Genomic DNA, 3,544 nt, shown 5'->3' on the forward strand with positions numbered 1-3,544 from the left:
GCAATCTCCACGTAGCTCGGTGGGCCAACGTTGATACCAATTTCTAGAAATTTGTATCCCGTACGTGTCAATGCGTATTTCCTGCCTAGTATGCGAACTGCACGATGCACGGGCGCGCCATAGAAAAATATAAAAGAAATATTAAATAATTAATTAAATAGTTAATTTGAAAAAGTATAAAAATGGAGGTTTCTTAAACTTACTTGGCACATCTTTTCGTAAATGATGGAGTTTCATCATTATTCTGAAGTGGAACGTAATAATTTTTTCGTGTGTTGCTTCCTACAGCGGAGTACATTGCTGTTGCTGCTGCTGCTGCTGCTGCTGTTGGACTTTTCGTACAAGTGGGTATCGCAAGACTGATCGCATTCTCGTAAATTGTGATACTTCGTATATGGTGTTCCTTCTAAAATCGAAGAAGTGGCAGGTCGTCCCCCTTTTTCCAAGAATTTCAAACGTCGCAACACGTTTATACATACATTTATACATACATACGTTTATACATACATACATACATACATACATACATACATACATACGTTTATACATACGTTTATACATACATACGTTCATACATACGTTCATACATACATACGTTTATACATACATACATACATACATACATGCATACATACATTTATACACACGTTTATACATACGTACGTTTATACATAAGTTCATACATACGTTCATACATACGTTTATACATACGTTTATACATACGTTTATACATACGTTTATATATTACAAAGGAAGGGAACGAAAAAGAAATTTAAAACGTATTTAAAAAAAAAATCTCATATTTTATTCTTTAAACTTGATACATTTTTTTTTGGCGTTGTGACCACCAGTTATGTATTTTAAATACATTTTGTAATGCACAATTCTTAATATGTTTTCCACATCGCACAGTATTGGTAACATCTAGATTATGTAAAGAATCTATATTTTTGTAATCAGCATCCAAGGTCTCAATGGTCAAGTTGTCGTTATCGAGTACATCAGCCAACCATTCGCGTTTTTCACGTCCTTTAACGTATATGAGAGCCTTATTGTCATCATTCTCTTCCACACCAATTACAACCATTGTAATCAGGCGTTTCACCATGGTGTACGGGATCATGCCGTCTTCCCATTGCAATCCATGGTGATAAGCACTCAACCAGGAAGCGCAATACTTTTCTGATTTTGTCAAGAAACTCCATGGCATAGGACACGTAAAAATGTAATGAGAGAGAATGGCTCCTTTTCTCAACACCGCCATTTCCTTGACGACAAATTTCTTTCCAACGATAAATCCTTGCAGATCCACAAACGTTGGTATGGTCATGGCGAACGATTTTTCTAGACTGCGATCGATTTCGATGAATCGTATATTTTATAGCGTGTCGGAGAATGCACTTAGGTGATTTTACGCACAACGTTGGTCAACGGATTGTACTGAACCACGCGATCGTGTATGATGAGACAATAGGCTGTAGTATTTGCAGGTACATTCTCCTTGCAGTCGAATTCTATGCGCACGTCCACAGTGGCGCCCTTGACGGATTCGTTTTGTCGCGAACAATCAATGACTACAAAAGGTCCTTCCTCGGTAAATGAGAGCACGTTGAGTAGCGTTTCGAAGCAATCGTTTCCATAATACGCTCTACGAAAACGGGCGTACATATCAAACAGGACGGCGTATCTCTTTTTGCCAAAATCCAGATTTAAATCGTCGTACGGATAAAACGTTGAATTTAAATAAAGTTTCACGTTACTCAAATTACAATCGTCGAACACGCTACCATTTTGTGACATGACATTCTTTCGACCGGTTTGCAGAGCAATGATAACGTATCGCGGTTTCTCAAGCTGAGTCGCCGTTTTGACGGCCCATGAATGCTTTGTCGTATTCTGTAGCAGAGGATACTCGTACAGATCCCAAGAGGGAAAACTCATACTCAGATAACGACCACTTTCCAATGCTCGCAGCATTGATAATTTATTGATCTCGTTTAACGCACCGTGAGGAATCCGCCACTGTACTTTAAATAATTCAATTTCAGACTTCGTCACAGGATTTCTCACCAAGCAATTGTTGTCGTTGAGTGCTCGTATCAAAATCAATTCGTGGCGAGCGTTGACGATCAGGCGTTTGTAATCTTCGCAAAAGCCCAACAGCATGCGGCACGCAAAAATTAAAATGTCCTTTCTCCGTATCGGATCTAGTGTTCCATTCAGTTGAGCGCAATGAAAGCTTTATCGTACGTCAACGACACGTAATTCTTGAGCGTGCTACTTATGCCTACGTTTCTGCAGCGGTCAATCTCCACGCCGTTGAGTTCATATCGAATTTCATCAAACATAAACGCCACGCAATTATTTACAAGCGTCGTTGGCGTCTGATCGTTTTTCTTTTTCACCGTCAATCTTCCTTCGACGTAAAGAAAACTTTCGCACGGCAACGTGTACAAATCCTGTTGCTGTATTGGTATTCTTATTTCATCGCTGTATCCGAAAGTTGTATTGGCGAACGGGTTGTACGTGTGAGTCTCGATCTTAACGATGCGATCGTCAAAGATCGGCTCACCGGTAATATTCAAGTAATCAATCATTTCAAAAATTGCGCACCGTGAATCCCAAAGATTGTAAATATTTAACGTTCGCCATCGTCGTCATCATCGGTGTTATAGTTGCTATTGTTGCTATTGTCACCATGCAAAAGCACTATGTCAACGGTTTCAAGCGCGTCGCGGTGGGAACGCAAAATCGCACGTTTCAAAAATTCATTTATGTCTCGTACTTCGTACGAACCTTTGGGAATTGTAATTTCTGCGTCGTCTTTGTCGAAATAAAATTTATTGTTTGATTCGTTTACGTTCGGTATCGTGTGATAAGTTTCAAAAATCATCAGACCGAGCTTGTAATCACCGTCACTCAAATCTATGGCGGGGAAGTTGTTCGCCGCGAGGAGGCTGCTCTTCCCGCTCAGTGTAAGTGTCAACGACATGACGAGAAAAGCGTTCGACCAATACTGAGATTTCACGGCACTTCATCAAGCTTTTTAAATTCATGAGCGTCGACCGTTCTTAGAAACCACAGGCACATCTGTCCGCAGAAGCTCTGATCATACGTCTGATAGGAAGTGCGATTGTATTCTATCGTCGTAGCACCGTTCCCGAAATATCGCACCATTTCCTTGGGCGGTCGAAGATTACCAAAGCTGTCGAAGTACACGACGAGGTTGTTTCTCTTCGCGTACGCTACGCAGTGAGTCCCGGGTCCCGTCGCATCGTCCAGATTCACGATACCACTTTCGTTTCGACGCACGCCGCTCGTTGGTAACGCGTTACGCATGAAAACACCTCTAAAATATGTTACGCGCATACGTCTCGCAAGCATGTCCAATTGCACGTTGGTAGTTGCACCCGAGGGCATTTTTATCGTCTCTTTGGCGTTTTTTTTTTCTTTACTGCTACGCCCTGTCCGCGTCCATATTTGTGCGGAGCGAGATACAGTCCGCGACCCTGTTCCATCGCGCGATCGTGACGTTGCAGCTCTT

Source organism: Trachymyrmex cornetzi, unplaced genomic scaffold (assembly GCF_001594075.2).
Source record: "Trachymyrmex cornetzi isolate Tcor2-1 unplaced genomic scaffold, Tcor1.1 scaffold100, whole genome shotgun sequence".
NCBI lineage: Eukaryota > Metazoa > Arthropoda > Insecta > Hymenoptera > Formicidae > Trachymyrmex > Trachymyrmex cornetzi.